The sequence below is a fragment of the Pezoporus flaviventris genome, unplaced genomic scaffold (assembly GCF_033815535.1).
Source record: "Pezoporus flaviventris isolate CSIRO_AGI_PZ_B2104156 unplaced genomic scaffold, CSIRO_AGI_Pfla_v1 ptg000199l, whole genome shotgun sequence".
NCBI lineage: Eukaryota > Metazoa > Chordata > Aves > Psittaciformes > Psittacidae > Pezoporus > Pezoporus flaviventris.
In genome coordinates, this window is record NW_026892747.1 from 341,489 (window position 1) to 355,973 (window position 14,485).

At 44.9% G+C, this 14,485-nt stretch overlaps 1 long non-coding RNA gene and 1 pseudogene across 1 annotated transcript in view; both read left to right on the forward strand.

The window, feature by feature from the left end:
- LOC133262220 (uncharacterized) overlaps window positions 1-2,717 on the forward strand; it is a 296,646-nt gene extending 293,929 nt beyond the window's left edge. Inside the window, exon 3 of the long non-coding RNA XR_009741251.1 lies at window positions 2,615-2,717. This is a non-coding gene — a long non-coding RNA (uncharacterized LOC133262220). The remainder of the gene's footprint in view (window positions 1-2,614) is intronic.
- A 3,177-nt stretch (window positions 2,718-5,894) lies between these two features.
- LOC133262216 (kelch-like protein 36) lies at window positions 5,895-8,112 on the forward strand (annotated as a pseudogene).
- Window positions 8,113-14,485: the final 6,373 nt, after the last annotated feature.

Consider the following 14,485-nt stretch of genomic DNA (forward strand, 5'->3'; position numbering starts at 1 on the left):
AGCCAATTTCATGATTTTGAGAGGACTGACTCATAACTGAATACTAAAACTTCCAGGCAAGAATCCATTATATTCGTTGCTAATTTACTCTGTTGTTTGGGTTTTTTTTTCCTTAAACTACCAATTTCTGCAGAAGTATAGTTCAGTTGGGATGCAAGTAGTAGAGGAAGATTAACCATAAAAATCGAAGAGAAGGAAATAAAGAACTATGTGGCTTTGGCTACTCAGAGAGGAGGTTCACTTACAGCAGAAAGAAGATTCATCCACCTTTCTATGATAAGAACATTTCAGTCTTGTTCTATGAAATGCAATGCTTCATGTGTGCTCATGGAATGATTTTCTGTATTGGCCTTTGTCCTTTTAGCAGACACATCCTGCTGCCGCTCCGTTCTTTTTCCAGCAAGTGTTGCTCTTCTGTCTTAAGGCAGAGAACTAGCAGTGAAAACAGCTGTTTAATATTAAAAGAGAGAAACAAAGAAGGGAGACAATTGTATAGGTATTTTGCATACAGCATTTCAAAGGTCTGAAATCCCCTCTCCACTCACAAGTCTAATTTACAAGGTAAATAATGGAGTGGCTCATCTGCTTAAAGGCAAAATTCCCTTCTGCTCACAGTGCTACCTAAATAAACAGCCTGTTTTTGCTGGAAAAAAGACCCTTCAAATGACTGAAAATACAAATGAGGATAATGCCTCCCTCCTGAAAGCCAGTTAATTCAAATACCAATGCTGTTAAATGCTGTAACTAATGGCGAAAACTGACATGGGCAGAAAGGATGTCACTATCTCATAGTTCAGCAACATTTAAAACAACCCATCCTGGTAGTTTCATTGGAAAATGTGTTAATTTACCACAAATATTTTGCAATAATATCAGTTTTGTAAGATTTATTGTAATTGAATGCTTTACAGAAACTTACCTGCTGGGAAGCATGCACCTCAGTTCTTTTTTATCGTTCACATTTGCCATTTTAATGGCCTGTTATTGCATTACTGCTTACTGTATTGCCCAAATAAGTTTACATCTATCCTTTATGCCAGTGGTGTGAAATACAAACTCACTCCTCTAAACAAGATAACAAGGTTTTATTGAGGGACAAAGTCAATAAAGCAAAAGCAACAGCGCTGGACGCATGACCGTAGCCAGAGGTGCAAGTGATTTCTATTTGCTACAGGTTTATATATTTTCTCTATTACATTAGTTACATACATATTCATAATCCCTGCATGCAGGCGGGGAGTATTATAACTAGCTCCAAGAACTTATTATCATAAGTCTCCTCCTCTTGGCCTCTGCACACTGCTCTCTGGTGATTGTGGGCAGGGGTCTTGAGGATGAAGTAAGCAGTCTTCCTCTTGTGAGTAGGGGTCTTCAAGATGAAGTAAGCAGTCTTCCTCGCAGTGTACTTTTCACCTTTGGCATAGTTGGATGCCCCAGTAATCACACGACTAGCTGAAATCAGCCATATCTGTAATTCTTCTGATAACTAGCAAAGATTTAAAACAGTGGGACCTTCCTGCAAAATTTCTTTCGGGATGGGCAGACAAGGAGTATCCCAAGCTAGCAGATGTTTGGGAGGCTCTGTCTCTAAACGAACTGATAAGTAGAAGGATGGTGTGAAATAACTCATTCATGTTTAGTGGGGCCACTAAATCCTGTTAACTCACTACAGACTTACAACACAAATATTGTTCTTTAAAGGTAAAGGTACTTTAGAAGACTAGTGTGAAACAATTTACTCATGTTTACTGGGGCCACTAAATTCCACAGACTTACAACACATTGTTCTCTTTCTACAACCTATGTTAAGCTAAAAAGTACTTTAACTCATGTTTTCCAGGCACTGGCTTTTCTTATATCAAGCTCCTCCCCCTTTCTTTTACCTTTACAAATTCTTTTGCTATGTGACTCCATTTTGCTCCAGAGTTCTCGCCATTTTCAACTTGTTGTCTAATCTTGTGTCCTTAGTGAACTTTGTTTTTGTTATTGTGAATGCATACAGTTATATTCACATAGCCACACCTATGATTTGGGAAAGCCAATACATTTATGTGTTTATCACAATACAAAGCTACTGCTACTAGCTCTAATAATAATGATAAGGGAAATAATAAGGGGAGAGGATACAATTGCTCACCATGTGCAGACCAGTACTCAGCCCGACCCGAGCAGAGATCTGGGCCTTCTGGGTAACTCCTCCCCCCTCAGTTTATATACTTGGCATGACGTGCTGTGGTATGGAATACCCCTTTGGCTGGTTTAGGTCAGGTGTCCTGTCTGCTTCTTCCCGGCTGTCCTGGGTTCAGCAGTAGCAGTCATGTTTCTCCTTCTTGGTAGCTGGTGCAGTGCAGTGTTTTGACTTTCGGCCTGGGAACAGAACTGATAGCAGTGTTTTGGTTTGGCCAAGGACTTTGTGAGCCTCATGCTCTGCCAGGGAGGAGGGGAAGCCAGGAGGAAGCAGAGACAGGACACCTGACCCAAACTGACCGAAGAGGTATTCCATACCACAGCACGTCATGCCCGGGATGTAACTGGGAGTGAGCCGGAAGAGCTGGGAGACTGCAGGGTTGGAGGAGGTATGGGTCGGTGCTTGGTCGGGCTGAGGGGGGGCGAGTTATTGGTCAGCTGGTGCTGAGGTGTTGTATTCTCTTCCCTTGTTATTTCCTTTATCATTATTATCATTGGTGGTAGCAGTAGTGATTTGTGTTATACCTTAGTTACTAAACTGTTCTTATCTCAACCCGTGGGAGTTGCATTCTTTTCGATTCTCCTCTCCGTCCCTCCGGGAGCAGGGGGAGGGCAAGAAAGGGGGGGAAGTGAGCAAACGAGTTACCTGACTGGGTTTAAACCACGACAGTTCTTTTTGGCGCCCAACGTGGGGCACGAGGGGTTGAGATAACAACAGGTTTGACTGGATTAATAGTCACTCATCACAATGCTGATTTATTGGCTCTCAGAGTTGTTTCTCTTGATCTCACAGCTTCAGAATGTTGTAACTTACGTAGAGCCGGTATTTGCTGTGTTAGTGTTTATCAAGTGTGGGGCTTGGGCTAAGGTTCTTGTCTCACTGTGCTTTATGGCAATGGCTTGTAATACGGGCGGGCTCCAGCAGCAGGGCGGGACGGACGTGGCCGTGGACTTGTACCTGGCCGTCCGGCTGCTCTTCACCGTCCTGGCCCTCACCCTACTCTCCATCGTCGTGAGGCTGCGGGGAGCCGAGGGGGAGCGGCCCCGGGAGCCGGCGGCTGCTGAAGCGGCCCGGGAGAGCGGCCCCGGGGACCAAGCGGCGGCGGGAGCGGGGCCGGAGGCCGTGCGGGGCCGGCTGCCGGTGGAGGAGGTCGGGGAGGTCGAGGAGCAGAAGGAAGCGGCTGCCGAGCAGCGGGATAAGGCGGCGGAGGAGCCGAGCCCCGCGGAGGAGCCGAGCCCCGCGACGGCCGAGAGCATTTCCCGGAAGCCGCCCGCCGAGCCCCAGGAGGATGCAGGAGACCACGCAGCATTTCCCAGCAAGGCAGAGGAGGAAGATCTGGACTCAGGAAAAGAGAAGCTGGCGGTGGGAGAGCCGGCAAGTACAGCAGCTGCACCAGCCCCAGTGACAAGTACAGCAGCATCAACTGAGAGTTCTGAAGGTTTTGAATGGCCTTTGGGTATCCTTGGGACCTGCCTGCTGATTGTGATGGGGATCAGCATGTTGGCACACACACAGGCTGTGTTCTACCCACAACCATTTTGTCTGATCTCAAAAGTTAAGCAGAGTCAGGTTTGGGTCTTGTCTGGGGTTAGAAGAGGATATAGGGGGACCAAAAGGTTTTCTCCAAGGCTGGACAGTGATGAGTGGCAGGGTGTGTGGGACAGTATGGGCAAGTATCTAGTCCACTGGGCCCCTCCAGTGCTTTGGAAGCGTCAGAGATGGAAGGCAGCTGTATGGAGTCCCCAGCAACAAGCTGCAGAAATTGTTTAAGGGGACAGTGAATTATTTTGAGCCTGATGGGCCCATGGCACTTCAGGCCATCAGAGCAGAGATGCAACATAGAGATGGACTCATGATCAAGGGGTGGACTTAACAATGGACACTATTGCCCAGGTTATTCATGAGTGTGAACACTGCACACAGTCTCTCCTGCTCTGAAAGATTGTTACAAGAGATGGAGCCTGACATCATGGACCAGATGGATTCAGCAGCTTTATAGCTACTGGTCCATGCACTAAGATAAGAGTGATGGTATATTGAAAATGTGGGATCTGAGCATGACATGAATGGTATGGAATAAGGGGTGGATAATGTCCTGGGTTCAGCTGTAGCAGTCATGTTTCTCCTTCTTGGTAGCTGGTGCAGTGCAGTGTTTTGACTTTCGGCCTGGGAACAGAACTGATAGCAGTGTTTTGGTTTGGCCAAGGACTTTGTGAGCCTCATGCTCTGCCAGGGAGGAGGGGAAGCCAGGAGGAAGCAGAGACAGGACACCTGACCCAAACTGACCAAAGAGGTATTCCATACCACAGCACGTCATGCCCGGGATGTAACTGGGAGTGAGCCGGAAGGGCTGGGAGACTGCAGGGTTGGAGGAGGTATGGGTCGGTGCTTGGTCGGGCTGAGGGGGGGCGAGTTATCGGTCAGCTGGTGCTGAGGTGTTGTATTCTCTTCCCTTGTTATTTCCTTTATCATTATTATCATTGGTGGTAGCAGTAGTGATTTGTGTTATACCTTAGTTACTAAACTGTTCTTATCTCAACCCGTGGGAGTTGCATTCTTTTCGATTCTCCTCTCCGTCCCTCCGGGAGCAGGGGGAGGGCAAGAAAGGGGGGGAAGTGAGCAAACGAGTTACCTGACTGGGTTTAAACCACGACACCGGCTTCCCCTCCTCCCTGGCAGAGCATGAGACTCAGAAAGTCCTTGATTGGCGTAAACATTAGCAACAGCTAAAAACCTCAGTGTGTTATCAGCACTGTTCCCAAACTGAAGTCGAAAACACGGCTCTGTACCAGCTACTAGGAAGGATAAAAATGACTGCTACAGCTGAACCCAGGACACCATTCCTCTGGAAGGATGGCCCTAAAAGCCGCATTGCCTGACATACTGGGGTAACCAGCCCCTTCAATATGTGTTCTGCAAGACATTCAAAGAGTAACAAAAACATTTCCATTTTAGTGGTTCTTAAGACTGGTAATGTGAGTCTGTGAGAAAGAGGCAAACATTGGTTGCTTCACAAGCTCTGTGGCATGTACAGAGCTGGTGGGAAGAATGTCTGGACTGGAGGCATCCCAGAAAGGCACTTATGGGCATGTTCTGAGGGCATTTTCCTCCTTTTTTTTTTTCAGGAAAATACTTAGTTGTATTCATTAAAACATAAAATACCTTGGCTTCTGGAAATAAGTAGTCTTCTTATGAGAATAGGTTATCCACATGTGTGGCTTTGCACATAAATAAACAGCTATTATTTTTAATGCAGTGTGTGCCTGGAATAATATGGAAAGAAAGAAAGAAAGATTTTACCATAACAAGCTTGGAAATGCAGAGCTCTGAGAAGATTTAAGAGGGGGCAGCTGTCAAGTAAGCACTAACCCAAACAAAATACATGTCCTGAATGAAATTTGTCATACTGCTGCATGTTTCTCTCCCACTGCAGATATTTAGCAAGTAACTCGGTTGAGAAAAACTCTGCAAGAAGTCATTTGGGAAACAAGTAAGAAAGGAAATTTCAACAAGATGTCTCAAAGACAATGAGTTTCAGAAAACTGTGCCTGTATAAATCATCAGAAAAGAGGTTTGGATGAAGCACTGTGGAGGAGATAGGAGTAACATGTTTTTATATGTGTATATATATAAAGGGTGAGTAGGAAGCGGTTAAAGTCTGCATAGGCCTTTCAAAGTGAAGGTGAGGCACTTGGGTGCTTGTACTATGTTGCTTGCCAACTGTTTCAAGTCAGAATTGATCATAAATGTACAGCACAAGTAATCATTCTTGTGCTTGCGTATGACCACATTTGGTGGAAAACCACTTTTGTACACACTGAAATTTATCTTGGTGAAGATAACACCTACCTGATAGTGTTTGTTTATTCCAGGTATACAGGTGGGATGACCACTCCAATATAGTTCTTCAGAGCCTGAATGAGCAGAGGCACCAAGGCCTCTTCTGTGACATTGTCCTTGTGGTGGATGAACAGAGAGTCCCTGCCCATCAGATCCTCCTTGCTGTTTGCAGCGACTACTTCAACTCTATGTTCACCATTGGTATGCAAGAAGCCCACCAAAAAGAGGTTGAACTTTTTGGAGCCTCTTACATTGGTCTCAAGGTTGTGGTGGATTTCCTTTATGGCAGTGAGCTGTCTTTAGACGGAGGCAATATCGACTGTGCTCAAAACAGCTCACCTGCTGCAGATCTGGAAGGTGGTTGATTTCTGTTGTGAGTATCTGGAGAATGAAGTCAGTGAGGAGAACTATTTGTACCTGCAAGAGCTGGCCTCTATTTACAACCTGAAGAGCCTTGACTCCTACATTGATTCTTTCATCTTGCAGAACTTCGGCACACTGTCTTTCACCCCAGACTTCCTGCAGAACATTTCCTTGCAGAAGTTGTGCCAGTACCTGGACAGCAGCAACGTGCAGCAGGAGTGTGAGCATGACTTGCTGCAGGCTGCCTTGCAGTGGCTTACCCAGTACCCAGAAAGGGAGAACGAGGCTTACCAGGTTCTGGATAACAATCATTTTCCCTTGATACCTAAAAGTGATCTTCTCCATCGAGTCAAGCCTGCTATCTGCTCTCTTCTTCCCAAAGAAGCAAACTATGAGGGGTTTATAGAGGAGGCAGTGCACTATCACAACAATATCACGGCTCAGCCAGTGTTGCAGAACAAGTGGACAGTCCTGCGGACTTGCAAGGACAGGCTTCTCTTTGTGGGTGGAGAGGTTTCCGAGTGCTGCCTGGAACTGAGCGATGATACCTGCTTCCTGGACACCAGAAAGGGGCAGTGGGTAGCAGAGACCCCTCTCCCAGCCAGGTGAAGTCACCACTGTGTTGCAGTCTTGGGAGGCTTCATCTTCATAGCTGGAGGCAGCTTTTCAAGAGACAATGGAGGGGATGCAGCTTCAAATCTCTTATATAGGTATGATCCCCTCTGTAACCAGTGGATAAAGGTGGGACATGAGCTGTATTATTTCTCTGTTTAAAGTCCTTAATGTTTAGAGTGTTTTCTTCTTTTTGGTGAAAGGACAGGGCTCATTAGAATAGCCAACACAGCAATACTTGCAAATGGAAATTCAATCTATTTAAGTTGAAAAAGCAGCTACTTGAATCCTTTGTGGGAGTGCTTATGTTACAGCAGAAGACTTTGGGGCAGATTTTCAACTTCACTTGGGATTTGGGTGTCTCATCTGTGAAACTGTTTGTCAGCATCCATCTGCAACTCTAGAGTACTTTGGGAATAATGCTACAAAGGACTTAGAGAGATGATTGCTTAGTTCATCTTTCTCAAGCAGTAACACATATAGTTATATCAAAACTGGGTATGATATAAAAAGAAAATGTCTCTGACTCTTGTCAATGTCTCTGTGCTAAATGTCTCTTAGAACAAGCTATTCAATCCCAGTCCTGTAAAACCCTGGGGCCAGCACAGATTCCTGTATGAACCAGTCATCCTTTGTTGTTCAGTTGTGGTTTTTAGTGATTCCAGTATATTTCTTGCAGAGTTTTGGAAGGAGGACCATGTAAGACAAAACTTATAGAGTAACATGTCTCTTGGATGCTTTCTGTTGTCCCCTTTTTTGGAAATTAATGCTATGCAACATGCTACTGCAGAAAAACAAAAGTATTTTATGAACATAATGGTCAAAACCAGTAGCTCTGCTTTCCAAATACATGGGAAGAAGCAATTATCCTATCCTCAGACATGAATGTACCTTCAGTCTGCTTGCTTACCAGATGTTTGAAGATGTCAGCATGTTATTCTTTTTGACAGGTTGCCTCCATGAGACAGCGCCATGTAGATTTCAACCTAGGAGCTGTTACGGACATGCTGGTAGCTGTTGGTGGCAGGAATGGAAATGGGGCACTTTCTTCAATCGAGACCTACACTCCTCAGGATTCATGGTCCTATATAGCAGGCTTGCCCAGGTAATAGAGATGTTTGGAAAGTTATCCTGTGTTTGAAGAATGCTAGTAAAGGGAGCTGATGAATGGGTGTCTCTAGAAGAGAGGCAAGGGGATATGTAAACACACGGTATCTGCAAGTAACAAACCATATATTTGAGCAACCAGCTCTTCTGTGACAGCGACACCTTGGTGTGATGATTTTCCTTGTAAGGTGTTTCTGGCTGCTCTGGTTGGCTGTTGCAGACAAACCGCATTGACCTGTATTGCAAATAGGTAACCCTGGCAAATATGACCTCTCTTTCTCTCAGTCTGAGTTAAAACTTAGCTGTGCTACTTCTGAGAGGCTTTAGTACTGCAGCTCTTGTAACAGCAGCACAGGACATTGCTAGTATTTTGTATCAATATTTGATTGGTGACTTAAGAATGGTAGGATAGCTTTTCATTTGTAAACAGCTTTTCAGGTTTAAAAATAGTTAACATGCATGGAAATTACAAGAGTATTGGCTACGTGGATGGTGTTTTCATGATGTCTGAAACCCGTGACATCAGCAGCAGCACTTGCTTTCTTAATGGCATTATGAGTAAGATAGTTGCAGTCTGATTTCTAAGTTTAGTCTTTTTCCCTTGTTCACTCAGCCACAGAGCTGCAGAGCCAGAGGCAGCCAATGCAGGCACAGGTGACTGTTGCTCAGTTCTATTTTGGGTGGGTGCTGCAATGCGAGTGTGATCCAGACTAACAGCTGGGCTTGAGTGCTCTTCAGAACCAGGGTGCTTTTATCCTTTTTATTTCTGCTCACACAGGAAGACTGAGCAGGTGAGGTTAAACACCGCATTCTTTCCTGGGAAGCTGTGTATAAGAGCATCTCCATTTCTAAGCCTTCCTGTTAACTGGAGTGACCCGAGAGATCCCAGTAACATCTCATAGAAATTGTAGCACAGCTTTTCTTTTAAACATTTTTGAAAGAAATGTAGGTGTGACCTGACTGTCTTGTATGATGTTAGAAAACCACCTTAGAACAGGTATGGATATTTTTGCTCATAAATGATCCTGGGGATGTTTGCATGATTGTCTTAAGCCAACCAGACTGCAAGCTGTCCAAAACGGGGCAGTTTGTCTTCATGTTCCTCCTGCTACCTGAGTGCTGGCTTTGGGAATTTTGCAGCTGCAGTATTTAAAGGTGAACTTGGACATAGGGCATGTTGATGAATTTTTATTTTTTTTTTAATAAATTGCCTAGCTGATCCACTTGGACAAGGAAAAAGTTCCCCTTATGGGATAGACCCCACTTACACTGACTTACCTGGTCACTCGCTAAGCTGCAGGATTAGTCTATACAGTGACTGTTTTAAGTTATTTCTGCATCCCCGAGAAATAGTTTTGCATCCTCTCTTCCTGCCTGCTCTGTCCTCATCCCATGCTAACTGTCCCTTGTGCCAGCTCTGGTGTTCCTAAGGAACTAGGTAGTTTCCCAGTCTTCCATGTAGCTGCATGTTAATATGTCTTTAGTTAGATCTTAATGGACACTTACTACCTAGAGCTTTTCTGTCTTTTCAGCCCCCTTTCTCCTTTTGGAGAACTCTTGCTTTGGGCAGCATATTGTTTGCAACAACCACTTTCCTGCACAGAAGGAATAAAGGAAAAAAGTACTTCATGCAGCTTGCAAAAGGCAAAAATCAGCACAGAGGTGGACAAAGGAAGAAACCTTCCTGAATGCAGGAACAGGCAAATACTGCTTGAGCTCAGAGAGGAGCAGCTCAGGCTGATGTGGGTGGCTGCCATAAGGGACCTGGGCAGTCCTTTCCTGATTGTCCTGGGTTCAGCAGTAGCAGTCATTTTTCTCCATCTTAGTAGCTGGTGCAGTGCTGTGTTTTTGACTTTCAGCCTGGGAACAGTGCTGATAACACCATTTTTTTTAGTTGTTGCTCAGTACTGTTTACTCTGACCAAGGACTTTCTGAGTCTCATGCTCTGTAGGGTTGAGGGGAAGCCAGGAAGAAGCAGACAGGACACCTGACCCAAACTAGCCAAAGAGGTATCCCATACGACAGCACATCATGCCCAATATATATAAACTGGGGGCGGTTGCCCAGAAGGGCGAGATCACTGCTCAGGTCAGGCTAGGTATCAGTTGGCAGGTGGTGAGAGGTTGTATTCTCTTCCCTTGTTATTACCCTTATCATTATTATTATTGGTGATAGCAGTAGTGGTTTTGTGATATACCTTAGTTACTGGACTATTCGTATCTCAACCCATGGGAGTTACATTCTTTCTATTCTCCTCCCCATCCCTCTGGGAATGGGGGGAGGAAGGGGGGGAGTGAGCGAGTTGTTGCATGGTTCTCGGTTGACAGCTGGGCTTAAACCATGACAAGTTGCAATAACAAGGTGAGGTGAGTTTTTAGTTCACATTTCCCTTGTACTTGGCGGGGTTAGCAGTGCCTCCAAAATTGTCTGAAATTGTTGCTGTGTTTGTGTTCCTATTTCCTTGACTTACTTCAGTTTTTACCTGGGCACTGAGGAAACAGCACTGGCTTTGGGAAGTATTGTGAGGAGTTTCCTTGCGTATCAGCAGCAGATTAAGCATTTGGGGAAATGCTCTTTATTATGAGGATGAAAAGAAGCTGCAGATGAACCCAGGTGGTCACAGTCTAGTCTGCCCCAGAACAGGAGAACAGTGAGAAAGAATAAATAGGGGTTCACTGTGCCAAACATTAGTTGTGTTTGGGAGTCAATCTATAAATGCCTGCCTTTCACTCCAGAGATACAGGATCCCTGCGCTGTCAAATAATCTTCTGGAGTTCAGTTGGTAAGGCCACCCATACATCAATTCATATGGATTCACTTGATGTCTTCCTGGCTGTATTTGTATCCTTAAAGCAATTGGTAGGGCTTGTGTAACCAAGTTAAACAAGTTTCTTGACATATTTTACTTAACTGTAGTTTGAGTGTCTGATTCATACATTCCACTTTCCCACTAGCCTGAGGTCTAGATAGGGTATGCAGATCCCACTTGATTCCCTAACATTCTCCCACCTTCCTAATTACGTCTGCAACGAAACGTAGACCTCTGTGAGGACAAGCCTGCTGGTACACCATATTGGGGTATTATTTGATTCAATAAATATTTTACTACTTCACAAACCATATTGTTGTGACAAGGCAAAGCCTCTGGCCAACCAGAAAACGCATCTATTAGTACATATATATATATATACACACACATACACCTGAGCCCATTGCGCTGTGGCAGTTCTGTAAAGTCCACTTGCCAATAGTCTCCTGGACAATTGCCTTTGTTGTTCCAGGTGGGGGTCTCTTAGCATGGTAAACAAGTTTCACACTTCTTTATAACACTTTTATAATTCCAGCCATACTCAGAACTTGGAGCTTTAAAGCCTCAGTCATTGATTCTGTTCCCCCATGAGTTGCCTGGTGTTTTTCTTCTCATGAAAGTCTGGGCAATTATTACTTGCCTGTTTGGTGTAACCGACCATCCTTCATTCTTCTTGGTTCCTAATAGACTAGGTAATTTCTTATCCTCTGTCTGGTAACCTGGAACTTCATTATCCAAGCACTGATACTTATGAGTCAATATTAATAAAAGGTCCCCACACATAGCTTCTTTGGCTGCTTTGTCAGCAACATGATTACCAACATTCACTGGAGTGTTATCAAATTGATGTGTCTTAAAAGCAAATTTTGACTTTCTGACAATTCCAGAAGTCTCAGTAGTACCATCAGCTTCTTGTGGTGATGTGTATGTGGGGGGGAGATATAGGGCTTCAACCTCCATTATCTTATGTTTGGCTATCACAGCATAATCCTGCTTTCCAGTTTCCATTTTCATAAAGCTGCTACCATCCAGAAACAATTTGTAGTCCACATCCTTCATGGATATATCTTGAAGGTATTCCAGTATGACTGGAATATACCTGCTCAATAGTCTGTAAACAGTTGTGAGTCAGCTCTCCTCCTTCTGGATCAGTTGTCAAAACCACTGCTGGATTTAAAAGGTTAGTTACTTTCAATTCTATGTCCTCTTGCTTCCAGTTTTATAGGATATTGTTTCTGTCTTACTGGTCTGTTGTTTGGTTTCAGATGAATAGTACTGGTTCTGCATTTCACGATTGTCCTGGTGCTCCAGCAGCCCATACTTGTGGGGTATATTCTCCATTTCTGGTCTATCCAACTCAGTATCTGATTTCTGTAACATAAAAACTTGTGCCTCCACATCCTTTTCATGAGGAACATGTATCTGAATCTTCTTTCAGCCTAAGTTATGCATGTAATTTACTCAGTATATCTCTATCCAATAGCAGCATGGGGCACTCAGGCATGCAAAGAAATTGATGGGTCAATTTGCCAATTTTTAAAATTTAAAGGTTGAAAGAAAGGCCGGGTTCCTGTCCACACTGTGACACCAATGCCTGAAGCTCTTTCTTTGTTTGTTTAGTTGCCATTTAGAAGTATTTATAACAGAATAAGTAGCTTCTGTTTCTACGAGAAATTTTACCTTATCATTCCCCAACCTAACTGTAGCTGGGGGTTCTGCTAGGGAGGGTTTTGAATCTTCCCCCAGTCCTCCTCAATATAAATCAGGGGACGGCACCAGGAGGGACGGTGGCAGATGACAACCATTCATCATCAGCCACTAACGGTCATTTGGTGAGGTGAGTAGCTCCAGAGAGAATGCCTTCAACACTGGAGCGAGGGGAATCACAGTGTCCAGGAGCCTCAATTCTGAGTGGCAAGAGCCACTGAGGGAGTCTTCGACAGGACTTGCCCAGGAGCAGGCAGCTCTGCTGATGTGAGCAGCTGATTCACAGCAGGCAGCATCAGCCCTGAGTGGTTAAAACATGCCCCAGCAATCATGAGCAACCAGGAGCATGGTGAACAGGGTGGGCAGGCAGGGTGTGCCATGGCAGTTCATGCAGGCAGAGTGAGTGGTCAGTGAGTGTGATGGTGAGCACTTGTCTCAGACCCACAGCTTGGTCTGGCAGCTCTGCTCTGGCTGCCCTGGCAGTGGCCAGCGTCTGCACCCAGACAGAACTGATGAGGGGAGGCTGCAGTGCAGACCTTGGAGTATAGTTGGTACCTCCACTTGTCCCTTGAGGCAAGGGTGCACAATGGGCAGGGACGCATTCAGTGTGCCCTGGTAGAGGTCCTCCTGCAGCAAGTGACTGATCTGCGGGAGACTGTCAGTAAGCTAAATGATGTCAGGGAAGCTGAGAGGGAGCTGGGCTGTTTCCCCAGACCCAAGCTGTGCAAGGGCCACAAGTATCCACCATAGCACATCCAGAAAAGGAGGAGGGCATTAATGCCGGAAGCTGAGAACTAGTAACAAAAAAAACAAAAAAGGGGAAAAAAAAAGCACAAAACCCAACCAAATCCCCCCCACACACACACACATGCAGAAAGTAGAACAGAGCAAGCCTGATGGAGTGGCTCGGTGACACTTCACATGCTGAGGTTTTCAACTCCAGTTCCTGCTCTAACCTTCAACCACAAAATTAGGCTCAGCTTCTGCCAGAGGCAGCTGCAATACTTTGTGTTTTTCAGGGCAGTGTTTTTCACAAAACAGGAATTCAAAATGAAGAAGGAAGTTTATTTTGATACCTTTTTTTTTTTTTATCTTTTAATCACATTTTCTGTATCTGCATGGGTAGTAGCTCTTATCTCCTCCAGCAAAATGTAGAAGATGGGGTGTGGGCCAGAAAGGAAGAGACATAGCAATAGGAAGGGATATTTAGCTTCTGTGCCCATCCCTTCCTACACTTTTTTACTGACTAGCAGCCTTCCAGTATCTGAAGGGGGCTTACAGAGATGCTGGAAAGGGATTCTTCATTAGGGACTGTAGTGACAGGGGGTAATGGGTTCAAACTAAAACAGGGGAAGTTTAGGTTATATATAAAGAAGAAGTTCTTTACTGTGAGGGTGGTGAGGCAGTGGAATGGATTGGCCAAGGTAGTTGTGAATGCTCCATCCCTGGCAGTGTTCAAGGCCAGGTTGGACAGAGTCTTGGGTGACATGGTTTAGTGTGAGGTGACCCTGCCCATGGCAGAGGTGTTGGAACTAGATGATCTTAAGGTCCTTTCCAACCCTAACCATTCTATGATTAATATGAAGCTGTAACCCTAGACCTTAAACTGATGACAGTGTGTGCACCTTTAACTCAGTAGAATAGACCAAACTGTTCTAACTTACTAAAGCATAGAGAGAAAAGAATGTTCAGCTCATGGGGGAAGGAACATCACAGAACTGATAACAGCTAGGAATACAGCAAATAAGAACCAAGGATGCCAGCCTTCAAGATAACAGAGCGGCACCCAGCATGGAGCAAGACTGGAACAGAACAGAAGCAAGGACATGCCAACTGCTAACTCGGCACTAGGACCTTGC